The 24920-nt window shown below is 35.4% G+C and overlaps 1 long non-coding RNA gene across 1 annotated transcript; it reads right to left on the bottom strand.

Moving 5' to 3' along the window:
* Positions 1-12902: 12902 nt before the first annotated feature.
* Positions 12903-13791, bottom strand: LOC147505715 (uncharacterized). Its single transcript, XR_015220660.1, has 2 exons — positions 13430-13791; positions 12903-13300 (listed from the first exon to the last, which is right to left on the bottom strand). It is a non-coding gene; the product is annotated as an uncharacterized LOC147505715 (long non-coding RNA).
* Positions 13792-24920: the final 11129 nt, after the last annotated feature.

Here is a 24920-nt window from a genome sequence, read left to right as displayed (position 1 = left end):
TTTCCAATTGGGAGCATAAATAAATTTTTAAAAAAATGATTTTAGACACATTTAGCTTCCTAAATTACCCTTCTTTTTTATTAGACGTACCCAAGATATTTATTGACTAAAACAAGTCATTTACTCTACGTGATTCAGAAGAAAAAGACAGTGTTTTTTTTTTTCTTCTTCTTCTCCAATAACCTCTTATTAGTTTATCTCATCAAGAAACATGCAAACACCCACTTTTGATTTGAATCAATCACACCAAAGTAATGAGGATGAATACCAATCGAATGAGGATGAAGAAAAAAATTTCAAAATCAAATTTTGACGAATGGGAGAACGCAGAAGACTATTATACTTTGGATTACTACAATGAACAGATACAAATACCAAACAAAAATGTGAGTTTGTTTGCAATATTAAACAAAGTGCTATTTTTTTTGGGTGCATACTGAGTATAAGAAACTTAAACCATTTTTTTTTTTTTTTGATAAAATTTTACTTTGAACAGCCTCATCCTATTAGTAGTGCATCTCCAAATGCATTGTCTTTACTTCAACTAAATTATGAGTCAGAAAATAAAGAGCAAGAAGGCCCGACAGAAAACTCTAATTTTGTTTGTCCGGATACGACCGACGCATTTACAACTGCAACAGTAAGAACTTGAAGACACTTTTATAAATTTAGTATATCCTTTTTCCGAATGGTGATGTAATACAATCTATAACAAAATGATTACAGGTATTTGAAAATTGAAAAGACCTTGTTGATTGGTGCAGAGAGGTAGGGAGAGAAATTGGTTTTGTGGTTATCATTGCAAAGTCAGATAGCGTTGAAAGTGGCCAAAAACCTAGGGTGTTTTTAACTTGTGAGAGAGGTGGTGTTTTTAAACCTCAAAAACCAAAGAAGATAGATCGATACAAACTATCCATGAAACTCCCTCAACAAATAGGAACGAAAAAGTGCAAGTGTTCATTTAAGTTGAAAGGTTATCAGCGTAATCAAAGGGGATGGGAAGTGGTAATAGTTTGTTGAACTCATAATCACCATCTTGCTTACAGGCTATTCTTTTGTGGGAAGGCTAACACGAGATGAACAAATGATTGTGATCGAGATGTTTGAGGCTGGCGTTAAACCAAGAGAAATTTTGAATGCTTTGAAAAGGAAAGACGGCCTAAAGAATTTGTCAACCCTAAGTACCATCTACAATTTTCGAGCGAAACATCGTCTTATAAAAATGCAAGGGAGATCACAGATACAACAATTATTGAAAATGTTGGACGATCGCGATTACTATGAGTCTCATAGAGAGAACCTGATTACAGGAGAATGCAAGGATTTTTTTTTTTTTTTTGCTTATTCGAGATCAATTAAGTTGGCCAAGTGTTTTTCGGAAGTGTTGATTATTGATTGTACCTACAGGACTAATCTTCACAATCTGTCATTGCTAGAAATTGTTGGGTTTACGTCTACAATGAAGATGTTTGCTATTGCTTTTGCATATTTAGATTCAGAGAAGGAAGATAACTTTGTTTGGGCTTTGGAAATGTTATACAGTGTTTTGGAAGGCAAGGCATCTAGTGTGAAAGTTATTATGACTGACAGAGACTTGGCATTGATGAATGCTGTGGCGCGTGTATTTCCCATGGCTAAACACCTCCTTTGTCGTTGGCACATTCAGACTAATGTATTTACTAACTATTAAAAATCTTTTGAAGAAAACAATGAGTTTCAGAAGTTCTACGAAATGGTTTGTGATTTATTCAGTTCACCTACTAAAGATGTCTATAATGAAAATTTGGTTGTGTTTAGAAATGAATATGCACATATGACATGTGTGGTATAGTACATCGAAAAGTTGTTGAACAAGTACAAGAAACAGTTTGTGGCGGATTGGGTTAATTTAGTGATGCACTTCAGACTCACACCAGCAATAGAGTGGAATCCCAACATTCATCTTTGAAGAGAAATTTGAGGAGTTCGCACGGCAAGTTGTACCAAAATTGGGATGTGATTGATAACCTCTTTGAAAATCAGCTCAATGGTATATAAGCTTCATTTAATATTAGTCGCAATATTATGCGTCATTATAGTCGAGACAAGGCATACATTGAGATTAGAGGATTTATCTTTAGGGAGGCGATTGATATGTTCTCGAAAAAACTTGTACGTTCAAACAAAGTGGGCATTTATGAAAAAGAATGTGGGTGTGTTTTGAGGCGTACTTGTGGTCTTCCATGTGCTTATGAGTTGGTACATATGGTAAAACTTGGTGATGGTTACATACCCTTGAGGTCCATATACGTCATTGGCAACAACTTGATTTTGAGCCAATGGAACTTCCAAGAGGGTCGCTGGACATTTCACCTGAGGTGGAAAGAATTAAGAAGAAGTTCAACTACTTACCAGAACACCAAAAACTAATGTTGATGAAGAAATGTTTAGAGCTTGCTAATCCAAAGACTACACGCATGCAAGAGCCTCAAGAAAAACTCAATGTCAAAGGTAGACCATCAATTTCAAAGAAACATGTGAAAGTATCAACTAAAGATCAGAATGACGCAAGAAGAAAACTATCTACTTTTGAGTATGCACAGACGCAAGAGGAGAAAAAAACAAGTGAACAAGTTCCAAAAAAGAGAGGCAGACCACGTAAGAACTAAGGAGAAACATAAGCAATTGAAAAAGTACCTAAAAAAAGAGGCAGACCACCTAAGAAGCCAGCTCAAACATCTTTGCTAGAAGATTTGAATCCATTGCTTAGCAACTTTATTATTTCATGTGAGGATGTCCTTGGGGATGGACACTGTGGATACAGGTCCATAGCAAGATTATTGAACTATGGTGATGAGACTGGATGGTTTACCGTGAGAAAGAGGTTGTTGGTCGAGTTGATGGAATATGCAGAAGAGTACATTGAATGGTCTGGATTCACCATTTTCGAACACTTAATTCAAAATTTACAATATACAAAGTTGATGACGATGAACCCGACTTAGTGGTTTGAACTTCCTGACATGGGTTGGTTAATTGTTTGTGCTTATAATTGTGTGTTTGTCACCCCAGTGCCAAAGCAAGCGTTAACTTACCTTCCTTTGAGAACTCCACCAGACTTGGAGCATACTCACATTATCTCAATCGCTCATATAAATAACAGCATGCATTATGTGTCACTTAGACTTAGTGATGATGCTCCCTTGCCACCAGTTACGTCAGGTTACCACAATCTAGCCTACCCGGGCATCACTGACTTGTGGATAGCAAAGGTTCAAGAAAAACTTGCTGACTGGGATAGGAAGGTAAATATAAAAAAAATATATATATATGCTGGACTTGGGTGGAAGTATTTTTTGTTCTTGATTTGAGTTTGTTAAATTATGTCTATTGTAATGCCCAGGCTTGTTGAATTAATTTTAGTAAGATGTTGAACAGGTTGTACAGGAGCAAACTAAAAAAAAAACGCACAAGCACAACACAGGGGACTTCAAAAAAGAGAAATAGAAATAAGAAAGGTATGTCATATCGATGGGTTGGATCAGAGCAGATTATTTGTTTGTGGATTGGGTGAAAGTGGGAGAAAAGATAAGGGGGGTGGTGGGTCATGTGGTTGTTCAGAGTGCTTGACTGGTAGCTACTTTGGGGTTTATTTATTTCTTATTGAATCACGCTTATAAAAGTGTTGGAGGCTTACTTACATGCTCACCCAAAATGCCTTCTGTTGAAAGGCAAATTTTAGGACTTGTTTTTCATAAAGGTTCTCTTTTTATGACATGTATGTTTGTTCAAGTCTCTGTTTTCCTCCTTGTTTTATGCCTTTTTTGCGTGTTATATAATAAGAGTTTGTTTTGAATGATCAGAATAACTTCTATGTATAAATGTGGGTTTCGATCCTAATTCTTAATGCATTGATTCAACCCGGCCCTTACTGCCTTCCGTACTAGATTGATACTTTTGATATATATTTCCTCTATGTATGGGTGTTTCAGTTCTAAATGACAATCCTAGCAGCTTGTTTTATGTAGTTTAGTTTAAGAGTTCTGTAGTAATAGTGTATATCTCGGTTTGTTATTTTTTTTCGGTTGGATTGGTCTTATTTCACTTTTGAGTAATATTTTAACTTGTCTCATACTCATTTCTTTTTTGAAGAACAAGGTGATACAAATATTACTCAAGGCACAAGCAACGACCAAAATGTCCATTCTAACATTGGTGAAGCAGCTGCATTTCCCAATTCTTTAACCAACATGTGCGGACTACCTGATTTAAATGAAGATGTTCATCCTGAAGTGAGTGGATCGTCTGACCTTGACTCATTTAGCTTTCAAGAACTCATTAACAAGGCAAAAGAGAACATGAAGAGAAGCAGAAAAAAAAATACTAGGTCAGAGATAATTCTAAAAAATATGGAAATCGAGCATAAGAGGGGAAATATTTTACGTGACTTTAATCCTTTGATTTGTGATATGATTAAAGATTTGGCTGAGGTAACCCCGGATGGGCATTGTGGTTATATATTCATAGCTACATTGCTAGGATATACAGATGATTTAGCATGGAGGACAGTAAAGGGTCTTATGCTGGGAGAGTTGATGCAGTATGCAGATTACTACACAGAGTTGTACGGTAACGACGGGTTTGAAAACCACAAAAAAAAACTTAGAGTGTACCAAGTCTTCTACAATGAATGAGAAAGAATGGCTTAATCTCCCGGATATGGGTTCCTTAGTTGCAAGTGCTTTTAATTCTGTTTTTGTCACCATAGCGCCGCGGCAATTAGGTGTCACATACTTTCCGTTAAGGACAGGTCCAGAAGAAATGTTCCAGATAATTGCAATTTTCCACATAAACAAAGGACATTTTGTGCCAGTTGTGCTCAAGGATATTGCTCCACTACCTCCGGTTTGGCGAGATTGACAGTCTGTTAGATAGCCAGAAGCAGCAGTGTGGGAAACTATTCTTAAAAGGAAAATTGGGCAGGTGAGCTGGATCGATTCCGATCAATATGCAGAATCTACAATATGTTTATCCAGATTAGTTTTAGTTGTTGGATAGAAAAATAAAATAGTTAGTTGTAACTTACTAATTGTTTTCTGTGGATGAACCATCAGTTTCTCAAGAATTACTCTGTGCTTATTTCATTATAGAACATGGCTTATGGCAATATTGATTATAATATGAGGTTTTGAGAAACCATGCATGCTGTGTAGCAAAGCCATAGAATCTATTCATCATCTTCTTTTGAATTGGCATTTTACGAAAGCAATGTGGTATCTTATTCCCTGGCAAATAAGACTGACACAATTTCAAAGCTTGCAGGTCAAGCAAATAAGCAATGGATTGATCTATGGTATAATCAACGAACTGGGTGGTTCATTGATAGAATTATTTGGACTAAATACTGCCTATTTTTGTGTTTGGAACATTTGGCTTATAAGATGCACTACACCAAAACAGGATATTAGTAACGCACACATTTTTTAATTTGTAACAGTTTTTTACCGTTAGTGCATTCCTACTGCTTTGTTACCGTGAGGAATGATGATAAAGTGTTAGTTTAATTGCCCATGAGATTTGAATTAATTCTTAACGGTTTTATGTGTTTTGGTCACGAGATTTTATCGTTAGGCAAACGTTAACAGTGTAAAAAAAATTAAAAATAAACTAAAATTTAGAAATTTGGGAACGAGGGAAATTATGGGAAGAAAATAAAAAAAACTTTCAAACTAAAATAAAAGCTCCTCTCTCTCTCTCACTCTCAACCCTCTCTGAAATCTCTTAAAATCTAGGGTTTCACCACTCGTGCTCTCCCACTGCTGCCGTAAGTACTCCTTTCCCTTTTTTCTTCCTTTTATTACCTATGGTTTTAACGCTTGTGCTCTCTCACTGCTGCCATTTAAAACTAATGAATTTCGTTTTTTAAGTAAACTAACCTCTTTCTTTCTTCGTTTTATTCCAATATTGTGTAGTAATCTTGCGATTCACGAATTGTTTAGTAGCTTTCTGGTCTTGGTTTAGTGTTATACTACGATTTGTTGTAAAGGTATGATTTTTTTTTTCCCTTTATCATATTTTTAAATTAAATCTAGTAAATTTGGTGGTCTTGTCTGCGAATGGGTAGATTTCCAGCTTGTAGTTGTGCTCTTTCTTTATTTTTGTAATTTTACCTTTGAAAGAGAAATAATGCTGGTTGATGATGATAACGTTAACAGGGAAGCGATTGCATTGGCTTTGGTGTATTTATATGGGCATTACCCAAAGCTTAATAATAGTAATGCATTTCGTGTTCTTGTTGTTGCATCGTTTCTTGATCTTCAGGTATTTACATACCTCTACTTGTGCATAATGGGAATTTGCTTTTGTTTTTAGCTTTTTAACTTAAGGGCTTATCTTGCAGGATTTGTGTCCTATTTGCACTGACTTTGTTATATTAGAATTATGGACGTCAAACTTCTTAGCGTATCAAGTAAGACCTTGCTTATTATAGTCTTTGTTCAAGTCCCATATGTTTTTATCTAGTTTTAATATACACATTTACCTGCTTTAAATCTATGATTCAGGTATTATTCGCAAAGAGTCAAGACTATGGTATACATGGAGAACGTGTCAGAAATGCTTGCTGGGGTTATCTTTGTCAAAGTGGTGTCATGGAGTTGAAGGAGGTAATGAATGAGTGTGAATAGTAATTTGTTCATGGAGTTGAATAATTGCAAGTCGTCTTCTTAAGGTTTTTTGTAATAAATTCTGCAAGAGGTGTTATCTTGTTTATGACATATAAAAAAAAAAAAAAAAAAAAAAGAATGTCAAATGATCAGTGTTGAGATTATTAATCCCATGTATGGAGTTTAAAGCCTAGCTTGGCCACATATGAGCTAAAACTCCGAAACTTCAGACTGGTATTAGAGAAGGTTGTTGCAGTGTTTCGCAAAAAGGGCCTATGTGTAGTCCACGTCACCCATAAAAATCAAAGTCCATGTGTTAGGCTCAACTCAAGCCATACATGAGGGAGCTTAAAGCCTAGCTAATTAATATAATTTCTCCCCATGATTGCTACTCTTTAGTTCCTATGGCAGCTCTAGTCATGCTCCGAGTTTAACGGTCAGGCAATCAGCACATAATATGTTAATGTCTCCAGTTTCAAGTCCATCTTTCAATAGTTATTTAAAGAGCTTAATGGGACTTTTTTGCATCTAAAGATTCTTAAGAAATAATACCTTCTTAATAGTAGTTTAGTTGAAATCCGATATATCATCGTCCGATTATAAGATGTAGGCAATAATTTACTCTTAAAAAGAAAGCATAGCCGGAAGTTTTACTCAGTTGGCAATTATTTCATATTTCCACCATTTTCGAGACATTTCTGTTTGATATCACTTCATTCTTTACTAGTTCAGGTTTGTTATTTGATTAATGTATGGATACTAACTATTAATGTTAAATTCGGCATGGTTAACATAGGGATCCTGATAAGTACTGCCCAGACTTTTTGCTCAAACTTTGCATGCACTGCTCACATCAGATGAATTGTGGGTTCCTACTGAGGAGAAAAGGTAACATATTAACGGGTTCTTACTTGAATTTTATCAACTACAACTGTAATTTCTCTGGAAATGATTAATCCAGACAACTTTTTGATTTTTCAAAGGTTTGAGTTAGCACTGTACACATTGCTAACGAAAGCTACATTGTTAAAAGAACAACCCAAGAAAGGAAGTTCAAGCTAGTAAAGATAAATAATATTATCCTTAGAAAGGGATGTGTATGTATTTTATTCATTTTTCTCTATATCCTTGATTATTTCTTGGTGTATATGGTCTATGGTACTCTCTTCAATTTGAATTTATGAGAAGTGTAAGCCTGATGCTCGGTGATCACCATTTGGATCTTTGTCTAATTCTAACTTCTTTTCTGTTTATAATGAACTGATCAGTTTCGTTACTCGTTGCATTAAAAGGAGTACGGGATTGTTAAATGAATATATACTTCAGGAAAAATTAGAGCTGCTAGGAAATACTTCGGGGTTTTGCTGTATTTCTAGAGATCCTATTTGTGTGTTCTATTCGACCAACAGGCAATGGCCACCTTCTCTGATGCGCAGACATTCAAATCGTTCACTAGTATGTTTTCAAGGTCATTTATTTGGTGATCCTATTATCTATTGATTTCCCGGCCTTCAAATTACTCAATATTAGTACATGAATGATTCATAGCTTTTCTCTATCTAATATGCTGCCTTTCAAATGTGCCTTTAGTAGTTTAGTGGATTGTTTGACAGTTGGGGGATGCATATCATGATACCATTTCTAAATACCCACACCATTGTTTGATCACGTCTCTCTCTCTCTCTTCTCCCAGAATGTTCATTTCTGGGTTCCTAACTAGTCATTGACATGTGTGGCCAAGTATGCTCAGCCGCTTCTTGGTTTATCAATTATAAGCAGTACATAGCAGTTGTGCTTCCTGTTGCTTGTGTAAGTCCATGTTTCTTTATATTATTAACACCTATCAAATCCAATCTCATCATCCGTCATACTAATATGTGTGTGGTTTTCACACCGCGATTCAGAGTTATGTTCAATGCAGTCTTGGAGCACGCATGCAGTGAGTAAGGGGCAAGAATGTCTGCTATGGATAGCTCCAGCAGAAATGCTGGAGACATGCTTGATCGTCTCACACTTACAACAGGTTTCCCATTATCTTTCTCACACTTACTTACAACACATGTATAAAAAAAAACAGGTGTATAACTTGCGCCAGTGTGTCACATCCGTGCACATACCAACTGCATCAGAAATTCATACCTTTTGTTGTTGTTGCAACTTACTTATACTTGATACTGATCATTCATTTTGTGATTTCTGATTATAGAACCCATCAAGCAGCTATCACCACTGAACTTATTCATCTCTTTATATTATGCCTTAACTTTTTTGTCTTTGGTTTCAGGTATGGGATCACCAAAAGATCATAGTAATACCTAATCATTATATATTCACAAGTGATGACCGTGCGAACCGTATGTGGACATCTTGTGGGACTTTTGTGGAGAGTAAGATATCAAGGATCTTGGTGATTTCAGGGTATGTGTTATCTCTTGTTTTGGTTGTGAATTTGCCATTGATCTTTCCAGCTAAGTGAATTTAACATTCTGTTGGTATTTATCAAGTATTTTTTCAATCATATTGCAAGCTAACCCAGATTATAAAGGTATGTCATCATTATAGGCTTGGGGAGGTGCCTCTCTCTATCTCTCCCAATAGGCTTATTTTATTTTTGTGGTCCCTTTTATGACTTTATTTAATTTGCTTGCAGGTCCTGCTTGGTACTGATTCACACACATGTAATGCTGGTGCATTTGGCTAGTTCGCCAGTGGAATTGAAAACACTAATGCCGGTTTTGCTATGGGTGCTGGAAAAATCCTTAAGGTATGTTCATGATTTCTTTGTAGCTTATTGATATTCCAATCCCATCCAGTCAAACTATGTATGAAAGCATAAAAACTGTTTAAACCTAAGTAAGATGGACATTTCATATTCTTGAACCCCCCCCCCCTAAAAAAAATATATATTTCCCGCTCCGCTCATGCCCCCATTGCAATGCAGTATACTAGTGTATTTGAATTACGATGCCGCAAAACAATCTACTCAAAACTAACACTGCTACTATTTTTTTCTTATTTTTTCATGTCTTAAGGGGATTGCAAGAAGGCTATTCATTTGTGGGAGCTTTTGTCTAGTGGAACATGGAAAGTAGAATCTACTCCTTTTGTTGGGCATGCCGGAAGTGTTGAGGATCTCTAGGTACACTCTAACTTGATTAACAAAACTTATTCATTTTTTTTGTGTGGGTGTTTTAATGTCGTAAGTCCTCAATTTGAAGTCTATTATGTTCTAAAAGTTGTCTAAATCCCTTCAAGTGGTGGAGCCCTACCGAAGCTTATGTTTTTATGCCATGTTCTGTGGATGGTATGTTGCCATATGGGATATCCGTTCGGGAAAAACACCTGCAGTTTCTATTAAGGCACATAAAGCAGATGTGAATGTTATCTCATGGAACCGGTAATTTTAATATATTATGTTTCCAGCATTATCTCATGTATCTTTGTTTTTACCTTTAGATTGACCGTGTACTTGTATAATCATGAATAGGCTAGCATGACAATGTCATTTCTTTTGGTGTAATTATTTTGACTGAGCAAGCATGGTTTGATCTTTGTCTTTGATCAAGCGAATGTGCTGGTTTTGACTTTTTGTATTGTGTCTACCCTATGAAATTAACTCGGTTAAAGATAAAAGTAAAGTTGAATGTAGTTATATTGTATAATCGCGTATATGTTACTTTAGTTATTTTGTTAGAGAACTAGCTTTAGTGTTCCATGTTGGAACGTAGATGGAAAGCAGCAACAGGAGACCTAGTAGTTAATGAAAGGTAAGATCCTTGTGTGGTTTTCTTTCGTTTCATATGTGACAATTGTATGTGGATGTTGGAATATTCATGAGTTTTGTTTTGGAAGATGGGTTATTACATGTGAGTAGTGTGAAGGTATGGTGTATATATATTCGAAGTGTGGTATTTATGGTTGGAACTAATAGAGGTGTATAACACTGATATAAGTGGAAGTGATGTATATGTTGTTTTCATTTGAATTTTGGTATATAAATAACACTGATATTAGTGGAAGTGATGTATATGTTGTTTTTATTTTAATTTTGGTATATAATTTATAGTGTCCTTTTGATTCGAGGATTAGTTATTTGACTTAACTGGCATTGGTCGAGATGGTTAAGTAGCTGGTTCTACGAATCAATATGTATTTGAGTAGTTGGGTTTACGACCGAGGTTTGAGGTTTTAATATATGTTATGAAATTAAAGTCTATTATTTGATTTTCAGGTTATGGCAGGATTTATGTCTATGAAATGTTGAAAATACAGAAGATATTCTGCCGAAATTTTATGTCTTTCGTCAAGGTGTCTAACAAGGTTATAGGGTTTTGGGGCATTACATAAACTTTTAATACTATGCTTCTATTGCTACTAGTCTACTACCATACTCTCTTTTCTAAATTATGTACTTAAGAATAAGATATAAGTATATATCTATACATATTTGTTTTCTACTGCCTGACTCCTTTTTATTTATTTCTATTGGTGTATATGATGAAAATGACTTTTCTGATGATACCATCCCAAAGTCATCTCCTGATGCTTGCAACTATTGAAGGTGGGAGTTCTATACAAATGACGTGAGAGCTTGAGTTTAGGGACAAGTCCCATTGATTTGGAAAACAATGTATATTTCATTCGTAACAAGTGTTATTTATGAAAAGACGTTTTGGTGATGTTATTTTAAAAAAAGATTATGTGATTGGATGTACTTGTGAGATTTTTTGTTTATGTTATGGACGATTGAAGAATACCCAATAAGTGGGGGCATCTTTATGCAGGTTAGTAGTCTCCCAAAAAGGGTGGTTTTGGGGGAAATTATTTTTTTTACATATGAAATAGTTTTGTAACGGTGAAAAACCGTAACTGAACTTTGTAATAAGTAACACTTACTAAGCAACAAAATCGTTACCAAAACGTTACTAATTCTATAAATCAATTACACAAAAAAAAAACGTTACTAACTTTCTAAAACCATTACTGTTGTTGGAAAAGAGTAACACAAAAAAACGTTACTAATTCTATAAAACCGTTACTGTTGTTAGAAAAGAGTAATGGTAAAAAAAGCGTTATTAACTCTATAAAAGCGTTACTATTGTTAGAAAAGAGTAATACAATTAAGCAAATAAAACAGTTAGCAAATATTTTTAGTTACGGAAAAAAACCGTTACAATAAATAATTTTGTAACGGTTTTAAACCGTTACGAATATTAATAATGAATTAGAAACGCCAAAACTGTGATGCAAAAAAACCGTTACAAATATTTTTAGTAACGGTTTCTGACCGTTAGGAATGTCCTGTTTTGGTATAGTGATGCTCAGGGTACCACAACAAAAGACCACCGAACTTGTTTTCAAAGATGGCAAACAAGTTCTTTGTGGCATCAGAAATCTTGAAACTCAATTCTGCAGGCAACTATCACCAATATAGTCCACTGGATCCCACCAAAAAAATAATTCTATGAACTTAAAATTGATGTTTGTTTTAAACATTGCAATTTTTCTAGTTATGGCTATACCAACAAAGATTGTAATGGTGATTTTACTGCAAGGGGAACTGAACAAGGAAGGGACCTCACAGCTAAAGCAGAAAGCAGAGGGATGCTCCAAGCAACCAATGGAGCAGGAAATTCAATTACACACACCTAGATAATACATTATCCAATGGTAATTTTTCTACTATAGAAATTAGAAAATGTTCTAATAAGTGGGTCAAGAGATCAGGAGACAAAGTAGCTCATACTTTAAATCAGTGAGGCTACCTAAATGACTTATCTACACAACAAAGGACCCACACATTGAGTGATTCTATTTTGTGGAGAAGATACCCCTACCACGTAGATCATGTCTACCAAAAATCAATTCAGTTCGATATATCTAACCATGGCTAATCTGTTTTACAAAATTGTAAAAATTGTGAACTGTTGAAAAACTTAATGGGAAAAAAAATTGTTGAAGTGGCAATCATGGTCCATGTAACATACATTATAAGGGAAAAAATTGTTGAAGGGAAAAACCATGGCCCATGTAACATACATTATAAGGGAAAAAGAATTAAAAAAACTATTTTTATCAGGTGCATTTTAATCGACTGGTTGAAGTGGCAATCACACTGCGAAATTGTTTTGATCAGCCAGACATGAGCAGCAGTAAGTCTCGGGACATTGAAAGACCACCAAACTGATGTTCAGTAAGCACGCATAAGAATATTGAATGAGTAGCTCTCACATTCCACAGCCAATTGTATTAAACCCATGAATAAACTAGAATTTTATACAGATTAACCCACATCTCCTAACAATTGAATCCTCAAGTTTATCTAGTGAAAAATGACATCCAAATAAAATTTCAAAAATTACAAATTACAAACCAAGAAACGTGACACCGTTACACCTTCAACAATATAGGTTTACAATTCCAACCACAGTTATGTAGAACTATGCACTCAAAAGTGTGCCTACACAGGCCAAGGCTCACACCTCAGCGCCTAGTGTCTAGCATCATTCGGTTGGTAACACACAAATACTTGTCATTTAACTCTTACTAGTAAATTTCAAATGTCTCAAGGTTTTTTACCAAGTAAGCATACCTGGACTGAACATCCTCTTTGCCACGGATTCTTTTCATAACACAAGAAAGACCAGCATTGACACCTGTTATTACAGCAAAATTACGCGCTTGCACCATCGGTCCACCACTCAAAGCCAATAACCCAAACCCATCAATTATATTCAAAATTCACCTAAACTAAGTTGATTTTAACCAAAAGAAATAGCAAGTACCTGGGCTTGCTGAAGTGAAGCCATGACTTGAGGATTAAGAGCAGCTTCAGGAGGAGGAGTTGGAAATGCAGACGTAACATCAGAAGTGAGAGTGCCCATAAATCCACCAATAGTAGCGCCTTGGACTGCACTCGTGGCAGTGACTACAGTGGCTTCGACTGGTAATGATTGTTTAGCGAGCCATGCACGGAAGCCCGGATTCTAAGACTTTAAATTTTGTTTGGAGTTGAACTATGGGATTTGCAGGTAGTAATAATAATCCTAGTTGTTTATTTGGAGTATTATGATTGGCTAATACTACTACACCGCTGCTATCGACTTTTTGTTCCATCATCTTTTTTTTTTTCTTTTTTGTTTTTCACTATGTGTAGAAGATATAGAAGGATGAAGAAGAATGCGAAAAGAAACTTTCACTAATAAAATAGTTCACTAATGTCGTTATTTTGTTTTTCTTTTTTTTAATCTTTTTGTCCTTATGGAAAATACCCCAAAAATATATGGGAGATATTCAGTGGGGGAGTCAGGGATTTAAGTGAGGGTGAGCCACTCAGAAACCAAGCATAAAAAATAAAAATAAAAAAAAATAAAAAAATAAAAATAAAAATACAATAATTTTTTTTTAACTAAAAATTCAAACCCGATCACAAAACAAATATATTTCGAACATAAAAAAAAATCATATAAAATGATTGTAATAAATGTAATATAAAAAAATAAAAAAAATAATTCAATCTAAACAAGTACTTCTTCATAGTTGTTCTCGGCGGCCTTCTTTTTTGTCATCCTTCTTTATTTTTTGGAAGCGTTGCAAGATCAACTCGATATCAATGCTATCAAAAACTTCTTTTTCAATGTATGTTATTAAATAATCATTCAGCTATTCATCCGCCATCCCGATTGCATAGACAATTCTTTATGATATTCATAGCAAAAAATGCCCTCTCCACGGTAGCAGTAGCAATAGGTAAAATTATTAGCGCCAACTTAATCAACAAATACACAAGTGGGTACACAATGTTTTTCATCGTCTCAACCATTTTTTTGGCTAGACTGCTAATTTCATTTATTTTATCAAACTTAGTATCGGAATGCACATCAATGATATAATTCTCAAGCTGATCCGCTAATTTTATTTGATCTATTTCTGAAAAATCATCGAGATAAAGTCAAGCAAAATGAATCAACTTTTATTTATCGAAAGCAGCAAACGACTCACAACCCGGTTTGATGTAGGTTGTTCAACACCACCATCCTCAGTTTCTTGGTGACTTCGCTTTGAAGAGGATCCTACTTCAACACTAACAACATGATCTGTGTTACTAGTTGGTTGAGCGGGCAACGATTTTTCTTTGATCAAATACTTAAACATAGTTATTTAAACAATTAAAATAAACCACCAATCAATTTAATTGATATGGCACGAATTAAAATAAATCATCAATAATGTGCACAAAATAAAATAATAATCACAAACATATAAAAATCTAAATAATATGGTTTAGGAATCAGTACAAAAAGACGACAAAAAATTAAATAATATAAGGGTTACCTAATTACCTCCACAAAACCGGTAAGTGTAAAGGTGCTTGTTTGGGTAGAAGAGTAGAAGACTTAAATTTAAATATAAAGTAATAGAAAATTGAGGAGAAGAGAAATAGAGTAACTTATAGGGGGGTTTTTTTTTCTTTCTTATTTTTTTAATGAATATGAGAGAATTTCTTTGTTTGGGTGTATATATGGGTGTACTTTTTCCGTGGAGTGATTTGTTGAGTTTTCTATTTTCTTTTTTTGGCTTTTTTGGTATTTTGTTCTTTTTACTATATCAAGTACTGGAATATATAACACGTCAGCACAGCACATGACCTTTTGTTTAGTTTCTACTCACTTGTTTCTACCTCAAGTAAGTACTCAAGTACGTGTGAGTACGTACATCAGTGGCACATGGGCCAATTTTTTTTTTGCTTATTAACTTGTGCCATTTTGTAATTAACTGATAACTTTTTTTTTTTTTTTGGGTAGAGTTGAGGGTACGCTAGGGTGTACCCTGGGCCCTCCCTAGCTCCGCCACTGGAGATATTATTGGATTTAGATAGTTATTGGGGTATGACAAAAATTTATATTAGTTATGAGGTACGGGAGTGTTTTGTTGGGTATGACCAAGATCACCCAAAATAAATTGAGATATACTAACGGATACAAGAGAACCTAACAGGTATATCCGTTAGGAAGGCAATGATGGATATATATGTTACAAATGAAAATTTTGCTACGTTACAAAATGCCCATTGTGGTGTAGTCACACTGCGTGAAACAACGAGAAGGTTCCACCACAATGGAATCAAATATGTTCTCCATGCCATGATTGGGCTTAATGAGTTAATGGGCTTGGCTAAGTTTGTTGGCCTTCCGTTTCTATTTTGAACACTACTATTTATTTTTTTTGACGAAAGCTTGGGTGCCCCTATATACGAGGCTTGGGTCGAGATATATGACTCTTTCTAGCTTTGGGACTTAGAATGGGCTTAGAGGGGAGAAGTTGCTTCGGTCTCTTTTAAAAGGAGTAGGTCTGGCTTTACTAGAAAAAATAACAAAGTCCATAGAACCAGGCATAGTACAAAATTTCGTGCCAGAGCAATTTGTCGAACAAACAACTCATTTTCCGATATATTCGGTATATATCATATGTTTAAGTCGGTAAAATGAGGTGAGGGAAGTCTAGAATTTTGATATTTAGAGATAAATATCGGAACTTACCAAAACAATCGGTGGTATAGGGAGGGCAATATATTAGTGGCATGCGTGCTGAAATTTATGGTTCAAAAGATGTTATTTTGTAGTATGGATGCACATGCATATTTTTTTTAAATAGAAAATGATAAGTAGAAAGCAGTGTTATCGGACCAGCCTGGCCCGGTAGTTTGACCCAATAAACCGGTGAACTGGTCCTCTAACCAGGCTGGGTTTATGATCAGATCGTTTAAGCAGTTCACCCAGTATGGAATCGGTTAGTTCGGGCGGTTCTCTCATAAACCCAGATGAATCGGATGGTTAACCAATGGGCCGAGCCAATGCCAGTCTAGCTAATAATTTTATTTTTAGCAAAACAAACTCGAACCTTACTTCCAGAGAAACCCAACAGACTTGAACCTTACTTCCAGAGTTAGATTTCAACTCATTTGGAAATCTCTAACTTCGGCAAAAGATGATTGTAAAAATACTATTTTCAGTGCAGGTTAGATTTCTTTTAAAAATGCAACAACAATTTTAAATTTTAGGTTAGAGGTTTCCAAATAAGCTCAAATTTTGTGGAGATGATCTTTATGATATTTAGATAATACCCACAAAAAATTAGAGTTGAATTCATTTTCTAGGTGATGTTTTGCTTATGTACTTATTTTAACTTTAAAATAAGTATGTATTTCTAAGATCGGGCCTGTATATATATAAGTAGTGACCCACTAGTCCAACCACTAACCCAGTGACCCAGTCCCTTCACCGGGTTGACCTCCGGGCTGAGTCTAACAACTATGGTAGAAAGATATCCATATCATATTAAAATCAAAATAATAGAATATGTCTTCGTCTGAGGGGACTACCATAAATAAGTTGAAAATTATACCAATAAACTCTATCTGTATTGCCAAACGAAGTTTTTAAGTGCACATGACCGGGGCTCCTTCACATATGAACAAGGGCAATCCCAAAACAGAAACAAAATTACGATTATCACACGCACCCTAACGTGCTAGTCCACAACCTGAAAGGATGAAACACATATCTCCACTATCAAATGAAGTTTTTAAGTGTAAATTACCATGACTTCACATATGAACAATCCTCAAAATAGAAACAAAATGTAGATGATCACAACCCTACCTTGCCAGTTAACAACCTGAAGGCACCACCACTCTTGAGCCCATCCAGTCAAATCGAACCAAAATGGTTTCAGTACCAAAATCCAAACTCAACAAAAGTCTACTATCTAACAGTCAAAATGTCACAAACTGGTAAAGAGGTTAAAAGAAACAATCAGTTCAGCAGTAAACATATCACATCTTTGATGTTATCCTTGATCTTAGGAACATATTGTATTTCTCAATGTTATCAGACCCAGCCCGGGCTTTAACCCAAAAAAGGGATCGGGTGACTGGGTTGGCGGTTCAACCAGTGGGTTACACTGGGTTACTGGGTTGAACCGCACAAATAAATATATATAATTATATAGGTTGTTCTATGTACATTAAAATTACTTTTCCTCCAATAGATAGAGTGTGTCACACCCCAAATTTCGACAGAATTCAGAAAAACAATATTTGTTCCCGACTCTTCAATTTTCGAGGTGTGATGCACTCTCAACTTCCAAAAACCCATAAACAGTTTAAATATGCGGATAATTAAAAACCAATAAAAATTTTAAATTAAACAAAAATCCTCTTCATTACAAAAATTCACAAATAAGATTAGGTTACAAATCTCTTTTCAATAACTCTTTATTTAAAATTACAAATGAAAATACAAATAACATTGTCTCAACTGAAAATCTATTTCACCTCAAGGGAAAACAACACCTATCTTGAAATGCGACGCTAACGCAAACCACAAGCAGCAACCAATCTTCTTCAACACTAAACCTGTCAAGACTTATCAACTATGTTCATTTAATGAACACACCCGATAAGCAAACATGTAAATCGGGTCAGCATTATAAACAATGCTGGTGTGAGTAGCCCTAAAATACAAATCATACTATATATATATATATATACCCAATAAATAAGGCAGTTAGTTCCTCCATCGAGGCGCCTTAACATCCAACAAATAATACAACATTCTTAACTACAATAATTAAGGCAGGTAATTCCTCCACTGAGGCGCCTTAACTTCCCACCAACCACACAACAAACCATACACATAATAAATAAGGCATATAGTTCCTCCATTGAGGCGCCTTAGTTTCCCAACAATAATACTAAGGCATTTAGTTCCTCCACCGAGGCGCCTTAGGTTCTAACTAAACTAATAACCAGCCAATCATATTCTATACTTACCGCATTTCATGCTTAATTACAAAGTGGGTCGTCTCTGCACAAGTAATTAGTTTGACCCACCCTTCTGCAAAACTATATACAATCATATCTTTAAAGATATATTATTAACCAACCTATTACCATAATTATATTCTTTAAGGCTTTCTTTGCGTGTCCCTAAAATTACGTCGTATCTATGTCTTACCTAGTTTCCCTGGCTGCCACAATCGCTATCCAACGCCGAATATGTACATCTACATGCCTCCCCTCACATAATGAACCACTCTCTGCGTAGCTACCCTGAGCGGATGCCGCACACCAGGTAACCCTCACACAAAAGCCATTATGTAAGTACTGCCACTATTCGGCATAAAATATCGCGCGTCTCGTTCAAATTTTGCAAACGGAATAATCAAGCCACTATTCGGCTATGCCAGAAGGGCCATTCAGATTCACTGAAACGCCAGAAGGGCCAATCAAATTACTTACGCCCGAAGGGCCATTCAGATTCATTGAAACGCCAGAAGGGCCAATCATATCACATACGCCCATCACTAGGGCCAAATCACATGAGTTGTGGTAGCTAGGTTCTAGGATTTTCGTTACTTAATTTATTCAGGTGTCATACCTTAGTATCTCATAACCATTTCACTCTATCACGTGCCAAATAAATTATTGCACTAAACCACCATATTTGGAAAATCTTAATAATAATTCTTGTTCTATCTCATACCAGTATACTTAATTGTACTGAAGCTCAACGTTTCTCGTTAGAATAAAAATCCACATTATCACGTGCCAATACTATTCATTGCACGATATCCAAGCATCTCTATATCAAATAATCTTAAAACTTATTATTTCACGTGCCAATCATATATTGCACTACACTGTAGGGAAGGTATCAAGCCTTCATAAATACTACAATTCATTTAAGTAGTAACTCATAGTAGTAATCGATCATGTAATGTATTCGTTCAATATATTTATGTGAACTCAATTTACCATCAGAGGCACGCATTATTTCCATTTGTGTATAATATAAATAGTATATAAATAATCAAAATATAAGTCCATTCCACCAAATATCAAAATGAAACAACTTTAAAAAGAAAGAATAACTCAAGTCCAAATATCACGCAAAATTATTCGAGTCCAAATCACAAATCAGGTCAAACTGATCAACCATCAAAAAAGCCCAAAACTAAAGTCCATGAATCTGAGTCCATGTGTAGTTTAATTCTCATATAAACGTATATAGCTAAGTCTTATAAGAATCCCTTTCTAATTACGTGCCAATATTTATATGTTTTACACACTACTCACGCCAAATCTTAATTAGATAATGACAAACAAGGTTATACAATTTTTGACAACATTTTATTACTACATTTGTCCATATTCTTAAATATGTGAAAATCTGGAAAAAGTCAACATTTCACAGTCAACGGTCAACGTCAAAGTCAACCTGTCATTGTCAAAGTCAAACTGTCATTTCCATGTTCAACATGTTCAGGGTCATAGCCATGGTTCATGGCTAAGGTCAAGGTGCATGGCTCCTGGGCTCATGACTAAGGTAATGGTTCGGACCCAACTAGCCAAGCCCAAACCCAAACCTTAGAATCCGGCCCCAAAAGTCTAAACTGGCCTAGTGAATCAACCTGACCCACTTTAAAACATATGGACCAAGCCCAAAACAAAAATAGAAAAACCGGTCCAAAGAAAACTAATGTGAGCCGGCCCAACAACAATAGATAGAACTGGCCCAAAACAAAACAAATAGAAAATGGCCCAAACAACTAACTAACTTAGTCCGCCCCAGAACTAAAACTAAAACTGGTCCAAAACTTAATTAAACTGGTCCGGCCCAACAACTAAAACTAAAACCCAAAAACTGAAACCGGCCCAAACCAAATAGATTATGGCCCAAGGCCCAACCAGCCAAACAGTCGTCTTCTTCACCTCCATCGCCAGCAGCCTCTTCCACCACCAGCCACCACCGTATTCTCCTCTATACCACCCCCTCATCCCAGCAGTTGGACTCCTCCCGAAAAACCCCCTCTTCCCATACCAACAAAATCCGATTCCCTCATACTGCGAAAACTCAACCCCGACCGCCATTGGTCAAGCTTCCTCCTTCCTCCGCTTCAAACCCCACACTCACCACCAAACCGTTGGGTTTTGATCCCCATCCACAACCAAAACTTTAGGGTATACTCAAAACCGAAAACAAAACTCACTGCTCACCAATGGCATTCGACGCCATTAACGCCTCCTTCCACCTTCACAGCACCCACCCAATCAACCAATCAACCAGCATAACAACACCTTAATTCCCCGACATCAACCAACAATTCGAAACAACAACAATATACCTATTATACAGGTTCAAATCATATGCACGACAATTCTCTGTTCTCTGGGCTTGCGCAGACATTAATGCACATAACAGAGTTTCAGCAGTCCAATACTTTCAATATTTAAGAAAACCATATATAACATTTAACTAATTTAACAATAGGCAGGACAAGAAAAACTAGCGTGAGAAGAATAAACAGAACAAAAACGGAGCAGAAAACTCCGAGAGTAAAGTCTTTTTCTTTGTTTCGGTGAATTAGATTAAAAAAATATATATATAACTACTCACATTAATTAAAAGCTCCATGAATCCCTCCTAGTCCGAATTGTCGCGCTCCAACGCTCTAGCCAATGAGCTTTTATCTCCGCCTCTATTTTTTTTATTTTATTTTTTTATCTAAAAACCCTATTCTCTGGAAAAATATGAATATATATCTGGGTTTGAAATCTAAGCCCAACACAGACTCGGGCCCAGAAATCACGCCCACATATCCCAAATCCAATCCAACTAATTTTAAATAAAAATTAATAAATTAATAAATAAATACGTATTTTAAATACGGACGTTACAGAGTACATAGTGTTTTCATGAGAACCCAAGGTTCAATCCCACCCAACAACACTTTACTAGTTTTTAAATGCTTTATTTTGTTAACTTTCAGATACTGTACATTTAATTTAAGACCCAACACCTATCATAACAAGTTGTTGGCATTAGTGGTTGGTTAGTCACTCCACACTTGAACCAAAAGATTTTAGATTTCCAAGTGTAGCAGCTCGGTCTGGTTCAGTGGTAAACCGGTCGGGTTTGCTAGGTTTAATTAAAAACTGCACGAGCCAATTGGGTTTGAACTAGGCCAACTGCACAAACGATCCAATAATCAACCCAACTCGGATAGGAGACCGGTTCACCGATTTATTGGGTCAACCCACTGAGCCGGGCAGAGTTTGATAACACTGGTATTTCTGCTCATTGTATATCCTCTTGTGGCAAAATGGAGGTGGACTGGTATAAGAAATTGATGAAAACTTTGGGTTTTGGAATGGGTGGAGGAAGAAGACGGAACTGGTGGGTTAGCAATTCACTACTTGCGGTCTCCCAAACAAATAGTTGAATTGATCTAATAGAAACCAATGTATCGTGGTAATTTAGATAAATATCTAGAAATATCGCAATTTACCAAGATTTCTCTCGGATAAGTTGAGTTTTGTACCATGGCATATATCAGTGATTTTCTCTGTTGGTTAGCTGCAAAACCGATATTTATTGCGATATATCGCGGCATTTGGTGCTATGAACCAGGCTTAGGGACCGAAGACGGTGAAGTTACCTTGATATCCATAAGAGACTTAGATGAACCCAAATTTGCACCTTCAGATTTGAGACTTCTAAAACCCATTATCTATTGTACCTATGGGAAGCCCAAGGTCCATAACAACAGAAGTTGGGACCAATATTTCAGGAGATGATCCATAACATATATCCTCCAAGCATGGTCCAGAAACTCGGGCAGCTAAAAGACTGCAACTTGTCAACCGATCAGAGAAAATGTGCTCATACTGAGGCAAGGCCTAAAATATCGCCGATATCTCCGATATATCGTCGATGTATATCGTTTTTTTTGTACACCGACATGGATATATTCGATATATCTCAACCGAATATTAAATCTTTTTTTTCCCGATATATATCACAATTTCGATATAACGATATATATCGTCCGATGTATACGATATAAATTGTTGACTTTGACCGATATTGTTGACTTTGACAAAATATTATTGACTTTGATAGATATATTGACGATATTTCCAATATATCGACATACAAAACAAAATTTTGACTGGCCAACAAAAAAATAGATATCTCCGATATTTCCGATATATCAGTTTTTGGATACATCGAAATATTCACCGAATTCGATATTTTGGACCTTGCACTGAGTTGCAAGCTCATAAACTATTTCTTCCCCCTGTTAAGAGTAACATAAGGAGAATCTTTCGTTAAACTATCTATCTTCATCACCAAATCTTCAGAATAGGACATTGCTCATCTGATTTCTAAATGAATAAAGATACCTTCCATAGGAATGACTTTATCAAATTTCGGATTCCATACAAGTTTTCCTAGATTGAATACCAATACCAAACTTGTAAGATAGTGCTCTAAGAAACTTATTGAATGGTATGATAGTCTTGACATTGGGTTACTTAACACCTTGTGAGAAGAACATAGGAATATGGATGAAATCACTGTATTCTCTATAGAGATGGCCAATAAGACCACAACAGTAGCAGAAAACTGGAAGTATCATATTTAAAATAAGAGCATGTCTTCAGTGCGCATGCTGTATGGTACGCAAGATGTATGGGCCTTTGGATCAGTACTTCTTTGGTGAAATACACCCTCACCTCTGTGTAGGGGTGTAATTCGGGGTGGGCCGGATCAACCGCGGATCAAAAAAGTTGATGATAGGCGGGCTGGGTCTAGAGAATACAAATTGATGGTCCCGGGCCTGGTGGGCGGGTTGAAGTGTCATGTCTTAGTACCATCACCCAGCCTGTTGGGTCAGCTTACGGGACGGGTCATTCGGGTCGGGTGGAAATTATCATTTTAACCTAATTTCACCAAAAAAAAAACTATTTAATTCTGCAAGTAATATATTTCCAATTCACAACATAGAGAAAAAAATATAATCAATTAATAAAAAAAAATAAAAATAAAAAATAAAGACTTGAACTTGAACCCAAAATTAGGGGTGGGCAATGGGCCGGGTCGGGCTAGCCCGGCCCTAAACATTTAAAGCCCTTCAAATATTAGGGCCGGGTCGGGCCGGGTCACAAGTCTAAACCTCAAGCCCTTACCCTACCCTAAGCCCTCTTTAAAGGCTTTAGGGCCGGGCCTATATATTTTCTTTTTTTTTACTACATCAGTTTTAAAACTCATTTATATTACAAAAATGTACAATAATCTACAAACTCAAAGTCCAACCAATCTAGTAATAATCTTGTATAAGTTCAAAAATTTAAAAGAATTTATTACTATTTAGTACCACGAATTTTCATTTTTTTATATGATCTTGAACTTTGAAACTTGACTATTCGTACCACGAATTTTCAATTTGTTTCAATTTAGTACATTAGTTAATTTTCCGTCCAATTTCACTAACGCCGTTAGCACTATTCACACAGCACTATTCACATATTCACTATTCGCGTGAACAGTAATTTTTCAAAAATTCAAATTAAAAAAACACTATTCACGTGAACAGTGTTTAAGCACTATTCACGCGAACAATGTTTTAAAAAAAAATCAAATTTTGAAAAACCCAAAAACACTATTCATGTGAACAGTGTTTTCAATATTTACGTGAATAGTGATTTTTTTTTTTTTTTTTTTCAAATCTCAAAACTTAAAAATTATTTTTAAGATTGGTAAAAGATGATTTTTTTAAAAAAAATCACTATTCACGTGAATAGTGATTTAAAAAAAATCATTTTAAACCAATCTTAAAAATAATTTTTAAGTTTTGAGATTTGAAAAAAAAAAGTCACTATTCACGTGAATAGTGAAAACACTGTTCACTCGAATAGTTTTTTTTTCAAAATTTGAATTTTTTTTGAAGAACACTGTTCATGTCATGAATAGTGTTTTTGGTTTTTTTCAAAATTTAAATTTTTTCTGAAAAATATTGTTCATGTGAATAGTACTTACACACTGTTCACATGAATAGTGTTTTTGGTTTTTTCAAAATTTGAATTTTTGAAAAATCACTGTTCACGTGAATAGTCTGTGTGAATAGTGAAAACGTGAATAGTGCTAACGGCGTTAGTGAAATTGGACGGAATTGGATGGAAAATTAACTGATGTACTAAATTGAAACAAATTGAAAGTTCGTGGTACGAATAGTCAAGTTTCAAAGTTCAAGTACCATATAGGAAAAAAAATGAAAATTCGTGGTACTAAATAGTAATAAACTCAATTTAAAATGCACATCCACAATCTAATGAACTGAAGTACATCGAGAGTTCGGAATTTGTTCTTCCTTGTACTCAAACCTCACTAAAATTACATTTTAAATTGAAATACATAGACAAATAATTAT

The sequence above is a fragment of the Coptis chinensis genome, chromosome 4 (genome assembly GCF_015680905.1).
Source record: "Coptis chinensis isolate HL-2020 chromosome 4, ASM1568090v1, whole genome shotgun sequence".
Classification (NCBI taxonomy): Eukaryota; Viridiplantae; Streptophyta; class Magnoliopsida; order Ranunculales; family Ranunculaceae; genus Coptis; species Coptis chinensis.
The sequence above is the reverse complement of the archived record's forward strand: the minus strand, read 5'-3'. Positions and strand labels throughout refer to the sequence as shown.